This window comes from Cheilinus undulatus, linkage group 2 (genome assembly GCF_018320785.1).
Source record: "Cheilinus undulatus linkage group 2, ASM1832078v1, whole genome shotgun sequence".
NCBI lineage: Eukaryota > Metazoa > Chordata > Actinopteri > Labriformes > Labridae > Cheilinus > Cheilinus undulatus.
The window spans coordinates 22,137,159-22,156,825 of NC_054866.1; the positions used below are offsets into that span (position 1 = coordinate 22,137,159).

At 37.0% G+C, this 19,667-nt stretch overlaps 1 protein-coding gene across 2 annotated transcripts in view; it reads right to left on the minus strand.

Moving 5' to 3' along the window:
• LOC121524936 (kinase suppressor of Ras 1-like) overlaps nt 1-19,106 on the minus strand; it is a 48,502-nt gene extending 29,396 nt beyond the window's left edge. Inside the window, exons 1-2 of one of the 2 annotated variants that reach the window (XM_041810567.1) lie at nt 18,851-19,106; nt 11,867-12,011 (exon numbers count right to left, since the gene is read on the minus strand). The gene's annotated coding sequence lies outside the window, so the exon portion shown is untranslated. Of the gene's footprint in view, nt 1-5,896; nt 6,104-11,866; nt 12,012-18,850 lie in introns of those variants that run through there. The other variant, XM_041810558.1, reaches the window with a different exon arrangement.
• Between the last annotated feature and the right edge of the window lie 561 nt (nt 19,107-19,667).

Here is a 19,667-nt window from a genome sequence, read left to right on the forward strand (position 1 = left end):
GGGGAGTATTCCTGTGTAATGCCTCTTACAGACTGTGCCTTTTTTTAGTAACCTTTAAGTTTCTGGCATGCTACACTGTGCCACATTAATCTCAAATGACATTAAGTTGGATGTTTGCAGACTGTACAAGGACAACTGCCACTTAGGGATGGTATCATTTGGGTTTTTAATCTGTGTTTACCAAATGCTTTAATCCAGTGCCTAAACAGTGCCTAAATTGACACTTTTGAGGGAAAACGTGTTGAAAGTCAGCAGGAGAATAAAAGCTGTCTGGGTATTATAAATGATTTGCAGAAGTTTTTTAAAAGGTGGCAGTCAAACATAGGATAAGAAAAGGAAACCTGTGTATCTTAACACATAAGTCACACAAACTTCATAACGAATCTCATACCTTTCATCTGGGTGAGAGGGAAAGTATTGATATCTGTGTTGTAATTTGGTACAGGAGGTATCAGATGTATTGTTACACATACCATGGCAGTATAGTTTTTTTTTTATACTCATCTCTACTCCCACAATGCTGCTGAACCACAACCACACCATCGCTACGATGAATGCGGCTATGCAAGTTATCAATGTCATCAGTATGTGACAACCCACGACACCACTACTGCCATGGTAAATAATGAGCAGAGCAACAAAAAAGTCGTTGCAACCGTAGCATTCACATGCTTATACAAACATCAGGGATCAAGATTTTCCTCCTTGTTTGAGTCCAACAGACTTCTGTGTTTTGGCTTTGGCTCCATTCTAATGCTTGTTTGTTTGTTAGCGTTGTGTTTGTCACTACATCATTTCTCCCCGTATTCCTGTTGGTTGGTTGGTTTATGTAGGGCGTAGCAGCAGTCACATTGTGAGATGGTCATCCTAAATTTCTGACAGTGTCAGAATTTTATCCCAGGCTATCTTTTTTTTTAGAGTCACAACCAAAGATGTCACCACTATTGGTCATCTTTTGCCTGGGACAGCCCAAAATCGCACCATTTATACCAGGCTTAATAGTGATTTTGCATGTGCTACCTAAGCCTTGGAGCAGCTATAAGTTCTTTCTTCAAGGAATTTCTAAACATGTTTCTGATTGGTCGATTGCAGCATCCATCAGTATCTTCTTTCTATCTGTACAGCACCAAGTCATAACAAATATCTCAAGACACTTTATAAAAGCAGTAGAGTACAAAGACCCAGAGTTTCACTCTCAGCACAGCACTAAAAGCATGGTGCAAAAGATTCCCAGCTTTTATAACTGTTATCCAATTTCTCACTTTAACAGTTGACAAAGTTTAAATGCATATATTTTCTAACTGTCTCAAAGAGGACCCTCCCAAATACTCACTGACACTATAAGGATGGTGGCGTCATATTTTCTTGATTTTTTATAAAGCTTTTGATAAGGTAGAGCATCATTTTGTTCTTTAGTTTATGTTACTCTGTGGTTCTAGACAGAATTTTAGGAAATGAATCAAATGTTTTTCCCAGGATGCTAGCCCAGTAGACTTAACAGAAGGCACTTCCCCTCATGTTACAATTGATACAAGGATTAAACAAAGCCACCCAACTTTGTCATCTTTTTTCAGCTGCAAAAGAAATGCTCTTAACCCTCAATAAAAATACACAAATTTAGAAGTTAAGTGTCTCAATTGGCAGATGAAACATTGCTATTTATGAAAAACATTTAGCAGGATCTGGAGCTCTTGGATGCATTTTTCCAGAGCGGCTGGTTTGCAACCAAATATGAGAAACATGTGAATGACCGGCTGTTCATTAACAACCACCAGATACAGATGGCAGCAAAAATGATCCCCAGCCCAGTTAACGTCAAATATTTTCGTTGGGTATACATATCACAAAAGACATTAAATGAAGACAAACTTTGAACATATGGATCAGAGCTGGTTAGTGTAGCTGGTTAAATATCCATGAGGATATCTATCTCAGTAGATCTTTTTCTGTCACTTTCTGATAAAAAATATTAATATTATTGGAATAAAATGGAGGAAAAAATGGCCTCTATTCAACAGATTTGCATAATTTATTTTGAGAGCTTTAAATCTATAAATGTACGAGATAATTTGCTCTTTGTTACATGGTATTGGGGATATACTGGAAAGGATTTTTTAAAAGACATTGTTAATTTAGAATAATTGGAAGAGTCCTCTAAGCCCCCTTGCTTTAATCATTTTTTTCCCAATCATTGCCATTTCTTTTGTAGTTTTTTGTTTTGTGTTCCTCTCTCTAAAAGCCTCTTTGAACTACTTTCTAAAAACAAATACTGTCAAACACTGACTTCCTCAATGGAGAACAGGAAAAAGAACAAAAAGTTTACAACTGGAAAAAAGTACTTACTACAGACAATAAAATGAACCAAACAAGAGATTTCAGATAGAAAAGAAATCAAAAACATCCAAAGGAAATGATAATTAAAGTTAAACTTGTCGACTGAGCTGTCTATGAGTTTATCAAATTAGAATGAGGCATTCAAGTGTCCTTATTTTACAATAGAGTGAAAGCAGGAAAGCAATACTCCTGCAGTGAGTACCCAGCTGCTATGCTATAGTAGCTTGGCTACGGCGTGTCTAAAGGGCCAAAATCGCACTACACTGCTGCACTGCAATCAATATATTAACAATGGATTTTTTAAAGATGAAAATATTAAAATTAGAGACAAAATTAGCTGCTTGTTATCCATGCTGGATGTTAGTTCCTCCTGCATCTCTGGTACAGTAAACACTTTTAAAACTTGATGCCAACCTAGATCATTCCTCCCTTATCAGGCTTCAAGAACTAAGTTCAAATTTCTTTTTGTATAAATCATCAACCTGTCTTTAAGACCCTATCCAAACCAAGCTGATTAAGACAGTCTTTCTTCTAGTTAACATTCTGGACAATCTCATTATTGACAGGATATGTGCCATAGTATTTTTTTAAAAAGCTGTTAGTCATCCTCTACTGCAAAGCCAATGCTTGGTTCAGGAACCTTAGCTAACCCACATCTAATCTTCATTTTATCTCTAAGATCCTTGAGACAGTAGTGGCCAATCAGCTAGTAAATTTCCACCAAGTAACTTTCTTCAAAATAAAAGTCTCTTCGAAGACTTTCAATCAGGATTTATAGCACACAACAGTACTGAAACCACATTGGTTAAAGTGACTAATGATCTACTGTTAGCCTCTAACAGAGGTTTTCTCTCTGTACTTGTTTTATTAGACCTTAATGCTGCTTTTGATACTACTGACCATCATATCCTGTTATAGAGACTTGAACACCTACTCAGAATTACAGGAGTAGCTTTAATCTGGTTATTTAAACCAGAAGTATGCCTTAAAGACATTAAGACCTAGAAATGTCCTGCTTCTTAACCCAGACTGAGGTTATCAGGCCCCAAACACATCAAATCTGCACCATGATATTATTTCAATAGACTTGAGACCTGTACCTGTACCTCTGAAATGATCCATACTGAAGCCTCTGTGTACTTTACTGTTTACAGGTAAACTGAAACTCACCAGAAACAGACGAATGAGGACACCTATGGGGCGATATTATAGAGCATTAAATCATGGTTTATTTTGTTGACATAGCACAAGTTATCTACTGTAAACAACGCAGCATGGAGGGAAAAAAGCCCCGACTAAAGTTGTTTAACTCCTCTCCCAGAGGATCAGTAGTTGCCAGGCAGTAGCCCAAGGTTCTGAGATTGGATTTGTATTAAACTTTAAGTCAAACATTTATAGATGCTGACAAACACAGACGTGATTAGCAGACGGTGACAGCAGCCGGTGTCACCTGTTATAAACGTTTTCTGCTCAGTGACCAAACATTCCTGCACACTGACTCAGACTGTCCGCTACATGACCACTGTTGCTGGACAGAACCAGGAGTCACACTAACAGCTCTAATTATCACACACAAACTAAAATGATTGTTTTTAACAAAAACTTGAATAACACAAAACTAAGCACAACATTTTAAGACAGCTTTTAGTTCGGACTTAAATCTTTCCAATCTGCCTTACAGCTCTACCTCTGTGTTCAACAATAACTAACTACAAATGTCTACACACAGGGTGAGACCAGCGATCGTCTGTGTCTGCACTCAGTTTGTTCAGGTACGGTAATCAGTGCAAGTCACATGTGATTCGATTCCACAAAGAGCCAAACACACATCACTGCAGCGTGCAAACCGACGGCATGCTAACAAACAGGTTACACATATATCAAAAGTACAGTGTCAGTCATTTCTGTGAAGACAATATACAACACAAGTTTATCTCACAAATAAGGAAAAAAATCAAAAACAGCTCCTACGGTGGAGCACTACACTATTACTATGGTGGCCTTGAAGTTCAATTGCAAAAACATTTCACTGACTGCAAAGACACTGTAGATACTGCAAAAATGGGTTACAAAATGAACTAGAAAAGCACTCGGAGAGCGCAGACCTCCGCCATTAGCCCTATCTCCCAATAGTACAGAATCCTTTAAAAAATTCCTGGATCCAGACGGTGATCCAGATCAGTCCCAAAATCTAATCAGTTCTTCCTTATGCCATTACTGACATTTCCTGAAAATTTCATCAAAATCCATCCATAACTTTTTGAGTTATGTTGCTAACAAACTAACTAACTAACTAACAAACCCTGCTGATCACATAACCTCCTTGGCGGAGGTAAAAATATAAAGAGAGGAGGATGAGTGCTACATGGGTCAAACATGCTCTTCAAGATGAGAGGACAAACAGCAGAAAACGAAGAGTGACTGGCCAGATAATTTGCAGATGAAGTCCAAAGTAGAAATGGCAGTCGAAACTGGAGATCTGAGGAACTATGACGTGATTGAAAATCTTTTTTTAACCAGGGATATCTCTAGATACATACCTCAAAAATGGCAGAAAAAAAAATACAAATACTTATTGAATGTTCTGCTGGTGGCTGGTAAAACGACTCTGACCAGGAAAAGGCTATGACAGGCACAACTCTGATCACGTGGATGGAAATTACAATGGAAACGATCTGTGCATTTGTCAATCATAGACATGAATGATTCACTTAATTTTGGGAAAAGTGGATTAAATGTACAGGAACTCCTCACAGGCCTGATTTCAGTTTCAGGGATGGATAGCTGTGTTGTGAAATCAAGATTACTACCTGTCTCTTCCATGTTCCCTACCCCCCCCCCTTTTTTTTTTTTTTTTTGCTTTTATTCATCTTTCAGTCTTACATAAATGTCTCTGATTATATTTTTGAGACTTGTGGCAGACATATATATTGTATATACAAGAGAATAAGGCACAGTTTTACATGATGTTTGCCAAACGTCAATAAAAGTATCATTGAAAAAAAAATCTGCCACAACAAAATTATTTTAATTGGCTTAAAAATTATTAGATTAAGCCAATGAAATGTCAAAGTTTGAGTCTAATCTCTACCCTTGTAACTCTAATCCCTTGATGATAAATAAAATGCACGTTGTCAGGTGGAAGAGCGATGTAATCCTATAATGCAGAATTTCCGTGTTTATGCTAAAATCATTTAGCATCAGTTCAGTTATGACTTCTTTGATATTTACATAAAATTCTTATCAAAAGAAGTTGAAAAAGCCAGATGTGCCACTGGTAAAATCTGATAGCAGTGCAGAGCTCTCTGATAAGTACCGCAAGTGTCATCTTCATGCATAACACATAAATCAGTGAACCAGTGGAGCAACAACACAAAACCACTGTGAAGATAACATGCCATTACAGTAGAAAGAAAATAGGATGTTCACATCTTTAAATGAGAACTATAATAAACACGCTCCTTTCTCTGTGACTTTACATTTCAGATAGTCCTAATCTCATTCAGGTTAAATAAAGTATAAATCCAACCACAGGGAGTTGAACAGAGACATGTTGTCCTACCTCAGACTCCTACATGTGATCCTGAGAGTGTTCAGATCTGCTCTGTGAGCTGACGGTCAGCTGGAGCGTCTCTGAGTCTCTGCGTCCACCTGTTGCCTCCTCCTCCTCGCTGTGTCAGAACAAACCGAGTCGCCCTGAAGCTCCGCCCCGCTGTTTGTCTTCACTATTGTTTACAGGACACTTTCAAGTCTTCCCAGCTCTATGTGTGTGTAGAAGTGTGTGTTTGTTGGTATGTGTGGGGCTGGTTTGGGTGTGTATAAATAGCATGGTGGGGAGGGACAGAGGCTCGCAGAGCAGCTGACTCAACACATTCTGGTTTGGGTGAGTGCTCATCACACTGAGCTCTGTGTGCTGCCATTCAAAACACACACTGAAAAACACACACAAACTGCACAACTCCAACACACATACTGCAAGACTGTGCAACAAGTTTACTCATCAAAGTATTTTAGATCATATTAAATTCAAATTATCAACATTTTGGATTTCCCACGCAAACCTGCAGCATTACTAGAATATTTTAAAAGCCATTTAATGACTTAACTCTGCTGCTCTCCTGTACTTAAACTGTGCTTAAATGTATGTCAGGGATTGTTGTAAAAGTTATCTGAATCCACTGTGAAACTACTTAACTCCAATTAAAGCTACTGACACACCCCAAGGACACAATCAACCAAAACAATAAAGGTGACGTAACGCATTAGATACCCTGCCTAACATGTGATAAAACATACAAAATCTAAGATTCCTATTTTCTGTGTTTTTGTTTGTTTTCTTAATCACAATAACATACTTTCAAAACTTGTTCAGCCTTAGTTTAATCTATTTTTGGTTAGAAAAATTGGTTTTCAGATTTTTTCTGCCCAGGGCACACCTAAGATCACACCCAAAATCTCAAGGCACATTAGATTCATTTCATATCCATGTGAAAAAAATGCCTCTTTAACACATGTTACAGTATGATTAGTTATTGTTTAGCTGTATTAACAAAATGAAGCTTAGCGATAGATCACGCAGGAAGTCATACGCCAAGCTGTGATGAACTGATGGCCAGCTGATTCCAATTATCACCTCAAAGCTCCCAGCCAATCACAGATCTTTCTCTCAATACAGTGGCGTATTTAAATATGATGTATTCCTCACTAATCCCTGCTTGTATTACTGCAGATGAACCACGCTGCTGCTGCTGGCAAAGCTTAACCTCCTCCACCCCAGCCTCCTCCTTTATAGTATAAAGCTTGTTGCACCCTCATATTGACATTTATGCTACTATGGATTAATCGCTTTTGAACTAATTTTATTGTATTCAGTTCACACTGTCATTAATGCATCTATCCATATGGGAGTAGTGGAGGACAACTAATCGAAAAATAATCAAACCCTACATTTAAAGTCTCTAACTGACGTAAATCTGCTTTGTCAATAATTTTCAATTATTTTCACTTGTAATTTTCTCTCTACTAATGCACAACTCCCTTAGAAACACACCTGGCTGTGTCGTCACATGATAGGTAGCCAGGTGCTGCAAGGCATGTAGTCCAAAGTCCAGTCCAGTAAAATATTTATCTACTTTTATACAACAGTATAAAAAATAATGCATTTTCTTAGCAAGAAATACAAGTTGTTTATCTTTCTATGTTACTTTTCTGAGCAAAGTTGGCATTTTTCAAAAGAACATGTCCATTTCAGCTGATGTGTGTTTTAATTTCAACTGTTTCAATACATAACCATAAATTGTTAATACATTGCATGCTCCTTTCAGTTATATGGTTTAAAATTATACAAGTATTTACAGTAAAAACTGAGTCAGGGGTGGGGGTTGGGATAATCGTTTATCAATTGCAATTGAAGTAAAAAATTCAATTAATCCTGTTTTTGATTTTTGACATAATTGCCCAGTCCTATATGGGAGTTTCTAGCTATGCGCTCCCTGGTCAAAGCAACCTGCTTGACGAGCCCAGAGAGCATCTTTTGAGCCCAGCCTTCCCTGCCAAGTAAAACTGTATATCCATTTTTCAGTAAAATGGTAAAATATATGACAAGAGTGTTCCTGACTGAAATATAGTTGTACAAATTTCACAGCACACCTAGGCTCAAAAGTGCTCCTAGGCACACCATCTGAGAATCACTGGGTTATGATAAAGAATTATTTATTGCTTGCATTTGTTGAAAAATGCATAAGATGATGAATGTAAAAAATAATTTCATATTAAACTGCAATTGCAATGTTAGGGGAAAGAGTCATTCAACCCTACGTAAAACCAGCCACATCAGCCACTGTAAAAGGGAAAACCATATTATAGACTGGGCAAACACCAAGGCAATTAATTCAAAGACCAACAAGAACCACACATGTAACACTGAGGCGAATGAGATGAGGAAATGGGCCCACAGGACTTTGACCCAGGACGAGGGGGCTTACATGTTGCCCCACACCTGGAATCTTGTCCTCAAGAAGCTACCAGACAGCAGGGGCAAAACTGTATAAGATCAGCTGATAAGACACAACAGCAAAATCTTGAACTCCTCTGAGGAAAACTAAGGGAAGTTAGCAGTCAAAGCATGCCATGGTAAAAAAAAAAAAAGCTCATGTCTATGTCTATAAGAAGCAGGGAAAAAGTTAAAGTCCTTCATTCAAAGTATGCTATCACAATGTTCAAGTACTTTGAATACTGACATTGCAGTACTATGTTCCCTATGAAGTTATAATGAAAACACTGAAGTATGCGAGTGTAAAGCACATTTTTGAGTTTGTACTGTTCTTAGTTCTGTTTGTTTGCTATGGGTTTTTGAGCTTGTCCATGACCTTTGTTAAGCTACAACCTGTTATAGAGTGCTTCTTACCAGCATTTATTTACCAAGTTACAAAAGTTGAGCAGCAGCTGAAGACCTGAAAAGTCTACCCTTGAAAAGGCATAAAAAATTGGATTCTCTTCTTCTATTGTTAGCCCCAGCCCATCTTGATTTCGATGAACGAGAAGTGTTACTGACAAGCGAGGGGCTGTTCAAACTGTCTCAGGATGCTGAGCACTGAAAACACTTTTCATTAAAAATGATTGTGCCGGTGCATAAAACAAAACATTAGCTGTGGATGCAGGCCCTTAATGTATAGAAGCCTGTCAACATTTAGCTTGCCATGTAGATTTTCAAAATTAATATCTAAAATATCATATCATTTTATCGGTTCTGGGGTGTCCAGGCAGATTCCGATTTTGAATTAAGGGATGGAAATAAAAACTTTTCATCGATCTGATTCATTAATCAAAGCAAAAAATGGGCCAATGAATCAATTATTTAAATAATAGTAATATTCGGCCCTGGTCAGTACCACAGTGTGACACTTCTCTCTACCTCTGTCCTAATTTTTATTGGGTTTTGGTTGTCTGGGTAAGTTTAAAAAATCAATTCTTCTTCTACTACCTTCAGGAAGGCAAACAAATCTAAGCAAATCTTTTACATTTTTTTTAATTTGCCTCTTCTTCCCTGGTATCTTCATTTCAGTTTTATTCCTTCCTTCAGTTTCTGTTGTGTTGCCTCCAGCTGTGATTTCTTCTTACTATTGTCTTAGATATGATATAAAAGTGAGGTTTACTATTGCTATTAATCATCATTTGTGCCTGTGAACATGTAGACTGTAAACCAGTTAGACCAGCTGGTTGCTCAGTAACTGGAGTTCAGAGTCATACCAGACATACACACAGAATGCACTATGTTAATTATAAGTGGAGTCATTTACCTGTCTGGTTACTGATAAATTACATAACAACCATCATAAAGGTTAATGTTCAAGTTGTCTGTGTGGGTCTTAAATCAGAATTAAATTGTCTGTAAATATTAATATCCTGAAACTATTAGTAAAAGAACGTTAAAAACATATTCTGTCTTAGGCTGATGGTAAAAGTCATTAAAGACAGAGGGAGGAGGTGAAAAATCACACATTTCTCACAGTCTCAGGGGGTTAAGTAAAGAATTAAATGACTCTTTCTCAGCCTCAACCAAAACAGGAAATATCTGTGGCAGATATGATACAACCAAAAAAGGCCAAAAAGGTGGCACTGACTGTAAGGGATTTTCCTTCCTCGCATATCAAAACCAAAACAAAGTATTGCTTCAAGTTAAAATACTTTATTTAATTCGATAAAAAATTATATTTACAGCTTTCTACTACCAGATTAAACTTTATTTAAATCCTATTATTTATCACAGAGATGGCCTGATCATGCTTTTTCTGATACGAACGATATTTTGTATTTGTGGTGTAGTGGGACGTTCTGCAAGTAGCAGCATGACCTGGTAAGAGCAGCACTAAAAAACATCCTTATTTAGTCTGCAACATGCTCCTATTGTCTTTGTTAATCAGAGCAGTAAAAACCTACAAAGAAGCAATGAAAGAAGTATTCACACAATACAAAGACACATTCATTACATGTATTCATTTTGGGTATTAATACAATTATTAACCTACTGGAAAGATTTATTATGCCCATTTAACAAAAATTGCAGTTAGTCTAACATGAAAGGCTGTAAGTCACCAGACATTAACTGAATCAAAGCCTCTGTCTAGAGACAACGCTTCTGGCACAGGCAACCCACAACCTGAATTTCAGTGTACTTCTCACCAATGTTTATTGCTGCTGCTAAGTTATGAAAGTTGACTTCTGCTACCCCTGCTAAAATCTGTAATCCTTAATTTCACATGGTCTATGTCAGGGGTGTCAAACTCAAGACCCGGGGGCCAAATCCCACCCATGAAACAGTTAAATCCGGCCCACAAGATTATATCATATTTTTGTTATAACTGGCCCATCACTATGAGATCTGCAGATTTCCTCAAGCATAAAAATTTAAACTTATGTTTGATGATTTAAGACATCCTTGTTAAGTGATAAAATCTGAAAAAGTAAGGAGTAAAAATTAGATATGAAGTCTGGAACGAAAAAGAAATTAGTTTGTGTTTTAATTTCATATTTTCAATTTTGCATCTCACAATTAGGACTCAAACTTAGGATTTTGACTTTTTATTTCATACTTTGAGAATTTCAGCTCATAATTTTGACTTCTTATATTATATTTTGAGCTTTAAGATTCATAATTCTACAGTTTTAGTCATATGTTGACCTTTTTAACTAATTATTTTGTATTTTTTCTCATATTTTCAACTTTAACTTTGACTTCATAATCTCATAGTTTGACCTTTTAGTCTCACAATTTAAAAATTTGAATCATATTTTGACTTTAATTTCCTGATTACAAATTTTATTTTGACCTTTTAAATTCTTGATTTTGACTTTCTTTCTAATATGTTTACCTTAGAAAACAGGTTTTTTTCAATTTCAATTTTATGTTTTGACCTTTTGGAACAAACAAATTTACTTTTCTCAGATTGTGAGCCTTTAAACTTATCTTCTTAACCTTTTTAATTTCAAAATCCTTTATCATCAACGCTAACTCTTTTTCATGTTTTATTACTGGTGAAATGAGGTTGACAGTTTATGGCTCAAAGTGTGACTCTGCTAGGCCCTCAGGTAAGACCTGAATCCAGAATCCAGCCCCTGCTGCGATTGAGTCTGACATCTCTGGTCTATGTCCTCAGCATTAAACCTTCGTCTACTGAGTTTGTTTCTGGAGCAAAGCAAAGTGCCACCGAGGGCAGCAGGAGATGCAGGATGACAGGAAAACTAGACTCAGGATGCTGAGCACCGAAAATGCTTGACTATATAAGATTATGTAAAAGGTAAGGTTGAAAGTAAGCCGCTGCCCCAGGTACAGAAATATTAAGGATTTTCCCCAATATTTCATCCTTTAGTGGTATAACAAGTTCTAATTTCTGTTGTTCACTTAAAGCTGTTGTTTTGTCACTCTGAAATGCTCAGAGACAGACGTTATTGTTAGAGGAAGGTGATTTTTGTTTTAGCACCTCATCACGCTCACCCTCACACCAAACCATGGTGATAAGAATGGGAATTTTACCTGAACACAGGAGTTGTCAGTCTGCGATGCCTCGGTGGGTTGGTTTGTTTGTGTTGTTTAGCAGCAGATGAATTCAGACGTTCACACTCCCCACATCTGGACCACGATCAGCTCGTCACTGATGAACGAAGCGTCTCCATTATCACTGAAAAACAAACACTGATATCTTGGTGTATGTTCTGAAACTTCATAGCGTGACTAACAACTGCTAGAAACCATTTCAGTTCTTTTCAAACATGCTAGAAAAGTTAATATTCTAAACTCTGAATTGTATGTTTGTTCTGCTTCAAACAAAAATGGACAACAAAGGGAACAGTTTATTAAAGCTGTGCAATAGTGCTAACTGTAAAGAGGTAAAAGTAATAAAGTTGGGATAAAGTACAATGATGAGTCAGAAATCCACAGTTCATGATGAATCTCGATGTACCTTTATACATCCTGCCCTGCATATAAAGCAGAGGTGTTTATATAAATCACTGTAGTTAGTAACAGGTAAAAAGGTTGGCTCTACTGCCCTCTTTATGACACCAAAGGAGAAACATGACCTGTTACTGATGTAAAATCCCAGTAAAACCTTCAGAGTTTTAGCAACAGACTGAATGAAGACAAGTCATTATCAAGTAAAAAGAGAACAAAGTTCTTAAAAGAAGATAGTTACTAAATTTCTCCAACATCTTTTGACAATTTTCTAAAAAAAAAAATGCTCCTTTTGTACTAAAAACCATGAGTTTATTTTAGTGCAATTTTGATCAGCAGAGTTTGTACTAAATTGAATGCATGTCATAGATTTGCAAAAGCATGCACAGGTCTAAGTGCACAGCAATAAATGAAAAGTATCATTTGCATAAAGCTGAGAGCAGATTTTGTGATTCTCTCCAAGGCAATTAATATAGATTGTAAATAACAGTGGGCTCAGTAGCAAACAAATTTAATTACAGTCAACAAGAGTCCAAAAAACAATTCCAACCAGTATCAAAACAAGATATCATGTGCCAAAATATAAACAAATGTCTTCAATTTGTACAATTTCCAACAAAGCTAGAGTCATGCAGCATGAGAATGTAAAACAGTGGAAATCCCCCTGACTGATGGCTCACCCATCAGCCTCTCAAGCTGTTAAACCAACAAGAGAGGTTTATTTTTAAGTTTGAGGTCACTTCATGTGCCTTTTTCAAAACAAGTTATTCCACTTTATATCAATGACTCAAGACTTTCATCCCTAAAATGCAATTTTAAACAAAATTCAAACCAAAATAGGCCTTGAATTCATGCTTACGTCTGTAAGCAGTGAGATGTGTCACTGCAAGTTTCAGAATCAATAAATCCTTCCACACTCAGAAACACTGGTTTAAAGAACTTACATATGACATAATAAAGAGGTGTTCATGACTTTGTATGTTTTGGGAGACAGCAGACAGTCCAAATTTGTTAGCTGAGTTCTTGACTGTCATTATGCAATTCAAGTTGATGCTGAAAATCACGGGTGATAGAGTGAAAGCTGTCAGAGCCCACTGCCAGGGATAATCAGACTTGCAGAGTCAGTCCCTTATTTACTTCTCCACTAAAGACATTCTTGTTTAAAAACACTTTTACTCTCTAGTTTTATTTTTTGTTTCATTTCTCACTCTATCATTTTCAATTTTGCTTTTTTGTTTGTATGATTCTGTTTGTTAGCTATCTGCTCTGTTTTATATACTTTGTGTGAAGTATTTTCTTACTTGTATTGAAAAGTGCTACACAAAAATATCATTTTGTACTATTATCATTAAATGTCATACAAGAAAACAACCTATCACTACCAGAGTACCTGAACTCCAGTTGAGAGAGCAAAACATCATTAGCTAGCTGCATATTTGTCCTTTTGTCTTTTCAAACAGTCCTAAAATTGCATCTAGAGGCTTACCACTGTGAAAAATACCTGAATCAATCAAAACAAGAAAAAAATGAAGCAGAATCTTCACTAATACTGCCTAGCATACGTGCATTTGATTAATATAGATGCAAAATGGTCAAATAAAATATCCCAAAAAAATCAAAAATAATGCATGCCACTTCACTAACTGTTTGAATACATTTAACTTAGATAATGCATCTAAATCATTCAATTAAATTATTTGTGTGTGGAACCGTTACGCATACAGCTGCCTGTCTTGGCCAGTACAGTCTTGACAAAGAGATTACTGATCTTAGTGTTTTTTCTGGTTAAATCAATTTAATCAAAAACAAGATTGACTGATTAAATTGCGTTGCATTAAAAGTTCTAAGTTAAATGTAACTCCAGCTGCTACAAAAGAAGTAGACATTTTTTATTCTATTTTTAGCACAGTTTTCTTGACCACCTTGCATCTGTGTGTGTGTGTGTGGTTGTTATCTTATTTTAGCTTGTTTCCTTCTTCACCATCTCTTCATATTTGTCTTCACTTTGTCTCTTAAGCTATTCCACTTGTCTAATAATCTACCTGACTTTGTGCAGGTCACATTGTGCACTATGACAGTGAAAATCAGTGGGCGTTGAGAATATTTCATGCAGATGAATAAAAAAAAAGATTAAGATCAGAAAGTGGAGAATAAAAAGAAGACACAGGAAAATGATGAGAGAGAAATGAGAGCAGGCAGTTTGGAAACCACACGGGGTTTTCCTGACCACCAGCGACACTTTGCACAGACACTTTACACCAACAGACTTGCACTTAACAGGTACAGATGAACACACTTCATCTTCTTAACGTTGGCTATCTTGTGCTTTTACACACAAACACAGAAATGCAAATAAACATAGCTGTTACGTTCTGCATATCTGTGCAATCAGTGATCAATTAGACTAGTAATCAATGTCCACTAGATCACTAATAACGACTGATTTGCATATTTTCTCTCTAATCTTTAGAGTGTTTTCTGTCAGTAAAAAATCTCTTGTTTCTAAAGTAAAGTGTGCTCAACGCGAGCATTAAACTGATTTGCCACAACAGATAAACATTAGTGACTCATTTCTGTTCATGCCATATTAGCTGACGTCTGTCAGCAGAGCTGATATCGATCAATACCAGTCTTTAACTGATGAATCTGTTCATCTGTGATTAAGTTCAGTCACGACCACTTTGCCAACAAACACACATGATTTGCGGCTATACATATTTCTTTATTAGAAGTTATTAATAGCTCTTATTGCTGTTATTTATGTTTGGCGGTGTGTCTGTTCTGGGTGGCCCCCACCCTTCCACAAGCCCACATAAAAAGCATTAAGCAGGAACAGCACACGTTCCTGCTCTTCCTGTACTGATAAGGAAAGCTCAAGGCAGGGAGAGAAGCAGCAAAAACCCCGGAGAAGAGCATGCGTCACTGAAAACAGAATGGCATTGTTTAAGTCAGAAGCAGAATGAAGGAGGAGCTGGGGTGGAGGAGGGTTGCAGGAGCAGCTTATAGAGAGAGCGGCAGAGCATAGCCAGGGAAAAACCGTTAACAAAAGGTAGCATGAGAGCAATTAGCCAATAGCGTGCTTTGAGCAAATCAGCTGGCTGTCAGCTCATGAGGGCTTGTGTGAGATCAGCTGATCTCTGTGTCAGAATTGTGTCATATTGTACTAAATCAAATCATAATTAACTGTATCAATACAATAAAATAAACAATAGATGTTTTTCTACATTCATACTCATTCTAAATCATCACAAAACACAGGTCTATCCTGCAACAGCACATCAAATAGAGCTATAAGCTAATATAAGTATTTTATTTTGTTCTCCAGACTTCAAGTCAAGCATTGAACATGACCTATGGGGTCTTCTATCAAAGCTTTGAATCGATGCAGATGCCAGCTGATCAGAGAGTCTAACAGTTCAATAAAAGGGCAGAAAAAAAAGACAGAGAAGTGTCTGACCCACAGGTTTTCATCATCAGCTGTAAACACACCTCCTCTCAGATTTATGTCTCTCCTCCCACTGTCCCTCACGTCACTTGATTTTCTTGCCAAACAGGACATGCTCAGAAAGCGTGGGAGGGAGCCGCAGCTAAAAATAGCTTCCCTGTCACAGATGTGTTCACACAGTGAGACGCCCGGTGCTTGTAAAGTTTATATTAAACACTGAAGAGGTGCACTATGGTTCAGATCAGAGAGAATATCTGTTTGCCTGACAGAAATGGGAAAACAGATTGTGCAGAAAAATACAACTAAACAAACTATCTGAGAGTTTAATGAGTGCCCAGTGATTCACCTTCATTGCTTAGCAACAACGACAAGTATCATGAAGTAACACTTGACAACAAGTGTAAGATTACTATCTTGTTTTTTATTTATATCTGTTGCCATATGAGACTTCTGCAATTAACTATCAACCCTGCAAAACCAGATTAATTACATTTAGTAAACAACTTTTTCAGACCTCGGCATCCTCAGTGGGATAATGCTGCTAAAAACTGATCAATACTACAGGATACATGCAGTGCACAATTGCAATTTCTTGAATTCATCTACCAAGATATATGAATACTTGTCCAAAATATGGGCCTGACAAAGAATGATTTACAGACAATGGAAAAAAACTTAAGGTAGCATACTTAAACTGACACATTTTGAGTCAAATTCAAGGCAACAAAGTAATCAACTTCAACCCTTTGTCTCTAATAATGTTCCAACCTTGAAGCTGTACTTAAAAACTGAATGTCTAGAAGTTTGACTTGAGTCGACCATATACAACCTTGCAAAGCAGATGAGTTTGCCAGATCCCATGTCTCATCAGACAGCCATCTTGCAAAACATCATTCTTAAACAGTCAGAGCATGAATAGACCAATCAGTGTCATCTGAGGAGAACAAGGCAGTAGTTACAGGCAGGGTTTAGTTGAATGTAAGTCAGCAGCGACCGATAAAGAGAATAGCGTGATGCAGTTATGGCGGCAGTTTTATCAGAAATTTTTCCTAAAAAGAAGAGCAAAGACCCACACTGGGGGCTTTCTTGATGAAAAAAGAAGCATCTACTCTTCAACCGTCTGGCTTCTATAACCATTTGATTCACCAACTGGCTCCACTGATAGTCAATACTGATAACAGCTCCCTGTCAGGCCTGCTTATTGAAGATTACTCACAGGGCGGTGCATGCCGACTACATCACATGTTTTGTTGCTCTGATTGGCTCATAATTAATGTGACAGTCAGAACATTTGTCATTCACCCTTTGAGACTGTTTTGAAAGGTTTTTCCCTTCCCAAATCCCATGTATGGGCAGTTGCATGGATTGCTGTCAAATATATTTTCCCATGCAATGAATAAGTGGAACAGTCTATCTGGCACGACAAATAAAAGCATCTGTAACATTGTAACATCAGGAGTGCCACATCCATTTCCTGAGAGGGGTGTGGTCAGGGGCGGAGTCAGACAGCTCAGTAACATTTAAAGCCACAGAGACAGAAACGGCTAGTTCTGAGCAGGGCTGAAACAGAGGGGTTTTTGAGACACAAAAATCCAATACTGGAGTGTTTTTTTCAGCAACAAACCACACAGGCATGTTTTGGGGACCTCTGAGACCAACATAAGCTTGTCTTAAAGGGTAAAATATGTCCCCTTTAACCTTAAGTTAAATGCAACACCTGTTATGGGTTGAAATGAAGTCATTCTCTCACTCTGTGCTACTGTTTATTTTAATCTGTATGTTTATTGTATTCAATGAAACCTTGAAAACAAAAATTCTTCCATTTGGAAGAAGAACAATCTTATAATCTCTGCCCCATTTTTTACAAAACATTAATCAACATATCATGCTTAATAAAAAACTGCTAAAGAACAAACAAGCTGCCAGCCAAAACCAGCTGCTAAAATCCTGATACAGTTCATGAGTTAGAATTTCAATAACAAAATCAAGATCACGTCACAAAAAATATATATCTTATTGCATCATACTTTCACTCTCTCTCTTTCTCTGATCGTCATCTTTGATCACTACCCTGTTTTTGTGATTTTCAACCTTGTTTATACCCTGGACTTTTCTGTTCTTGTTCTCTTTACTGACTGACTCTCGTGAGGCAATGTTTTTCCAGGCATGTGGAAATAAGGCATTAATAAGGGAATTGTTTAGATTAAAAGTAAATTATGTCAGTGGGTTGAACTATTTGCAACTGGTTCTCGATCCTAATCCCTAGCTAAAGATAGAAACTTCACTATGTTTTAAAATGTACCCATTACTCAGTTCAAAACATAAATATATACAAAGATAAAATTCAAAATGAAGAGCTCCAACCTTACATCAAGGACCTGAAACAGGTAAGTCATTTGGCTTCAGTTACCATTAGTCAGCTGCACATAAGAATGATTCCATATCACATAAAAACAGTGTTTTCTTTTTTTATAAAGGTGTGATTTTACCTGGGCAAACTGGTTGAAGAGCCACGTTCTCTTAAATTGCCAAAAAGAAAAGGTCACATTTAACTTTACAATTCCTCAGTAGCTACTCAGTGCTTCAAGTAATCTTTAAATGATTTACTTTTAACTTTTACTTGAGTAGATCTACAGGTCATCAGTTACTTCTGCTTGAGTAAATGTTAACCAAACTGTAATTTTACTTGAGTACAATAGTCTGGTACCATTTCCACATCTGAAGAAAAATGAAGTTAAAAGAGCCAAACTTGATTATTTTCTCTTTATTTAAAAAGCCTACCAGAAATATCAAAATAAAACTAATGTGTAAGGATGAAAAACAAACATCACGTCCATCCTTTTAACACACAATTAAAAGTGAATTTTTGCTACTTTAACCAGAATTTTCTTAGAATGCTTGTTTTTCATTTCTATTTAAAAACACGTTTTAACTTTTTACTTTCTCTGTTTTTGATGTTTTTCTTTACAAACATTAAGACTGTATAACTATAATAGGTGCTTTATTAATAAATGTCAGATTAATTCAACAGGTCACTTCATAATCTGATGACAGAATAAAGCGTTACACCCGGGGTACAGTCTTTCAACAGAGACTTTATGGCTCGTGCAGTGGGCTCGTACCTGTGAGTGTCTGATCTCCTGCTCGTTTTCTGGGGGTCATCAGGTCCGAGTCAGTCTGCAGGTGCTCTTGGTTCCTGCTTCAGGTCTGATATGGACAGGTGAAACTTCTGTTGCAGGGCCTCCTCATTAGAGTGGTTGGAGTCTGAACGCTGAAGAAGAAGAAGAAGAAGAAGATGGCACTTCCTCTCCACAAGTCAAGAAGTTTCTCACGAGTTTCCGCGTTGGAGGCTTCTGCAGAGGCAGCCTGGCTTCTTCAACAAACCAAAGGCTAGAAGAAATCAAGCTGACGGCAACGAGAGGAAGACGACAGGTAAGTCAACCACTTCCTGTGTTACTTTCAAATTAAGACAGCATCTGCAGAAGTAAGAAGCAGAGGTGGAAAAATACACGACTATTGAACTATTAAAACTCTCGACTATTAAACTCATATAGAGATAAATTTAACACTTTGAAGGTATCTATATAGGTCCAAATTAAATTGTTAAATATGTTATGATATGACAGAGCTGTTGTCACTCTTGAAAATGTGTAGTAAGGTGGGTCTCCTCTGGCAAGAATAAAGCAGAGAGTCAACTTCATAGCAAGGCAATGCATACTGATGAAGAAAACACACTATGCATTCTTTAGAAGCACTGAAGTCGTACTTTCTTTTGTTTGGTATAATGAATTCATTTGTAGTCTAAAGTGCAGTATAAGGGAACAGAAAAGTGATGGACTGAAGATAACATATTAACAAGGATTAAGCGACCAATGCAGACCAATATAAATTAATTTTTATCACAAAAGAACCCGCTCTTAATAACACTAATATATGGAA